The 682-nt window shown below is 51.6% G+C and overlaps 1 protein-coding gene across 16 annotated transcripts in view; it reads left to right on the top strand.

Annotated features, from left to right (window-relative positions):
* TMEM164 (transmembrane protein 164) overlaps window positions 1-682 on the top strand; it is a 96,881-nt gene that overhangs the window by 253 nt on the left and 95,946 nt on the right. The window lies entirely within an intron of this gene.

The raw sequence follows: 682 nt of genomic DNA, 5'->3' as shown, positions 1-682 counted from the left end.
CTCTTCCGCCCGTCGAATCCGAATCTCTGGCGCTCGTCTCAGCCGGGATTCGGGGTTTGGCGTGCCTTGATCCCTGTAGAGAAGCAAACGAACGTCCTTGGGAATCTAGTGGCGCACTTGCGTAATGTTTTGGGGGAATGAAGCCCTCGGTGATTGTGCTGCCCCGTCCCTTGGTTACCTTCGCTGTACGGAGAGGCGCCCAAGCAAATTGCCCGGAGGCTGTTTAGCAGCTCAGCTTCCAGAGCAAGTTTCCCTTGGAAAGCCTGCAACTCAAGGCAGGGTTTTCACTGCTTGCACTGACAATTTGGCAAGTTGGACCCTAGGTCGCTCTTGTCACACCGGGTCACAGCGACCTGTTCCTCCCTCACCTGCAGCCTCCAGCATTTCAGGTTTAGGAAGTTGTGATTTGGTGGCTGTGCCCCTCACCTGAGCGGTGCCCCGTGTCCTCCAAGAACGTGTCCTGTCCTTTAACTCTCAGCTTCCATCGCCTCTGGTGGCAATGAGTGCCGCACTGCGTGAAAAAAGTTTCCTTTGTGTTCGTTTTAAACTGACTACCTGCTCGTTTCATGTTGTGACCCCTAGTTCTTGTCTGGTGTGAGACTAGTCAATAATGAATTCCTGTTTGCTTTCTTTTCACCATTTAATATTTTACAAACACTTATTGTGTCCATCTTTCTCACCT

The sequence above is a fragment of the Alligator sinensis genome, unplaced genomic scaffold (genome assembly GCF_000455745.1).
Source record: "Alligator sinensis unplaced genomic scaffold, ASM45574v1 scaffold1497_1, whole genome shotgun sequence".
NCBI lineage: Eukaryota > Metazoa > Chordata > Crocodylia > Alligatoridae > Alligator > Alligator sinensis.
This window is presented reverse-complemented; position numbering and strand designations above follow the sequence as displayed.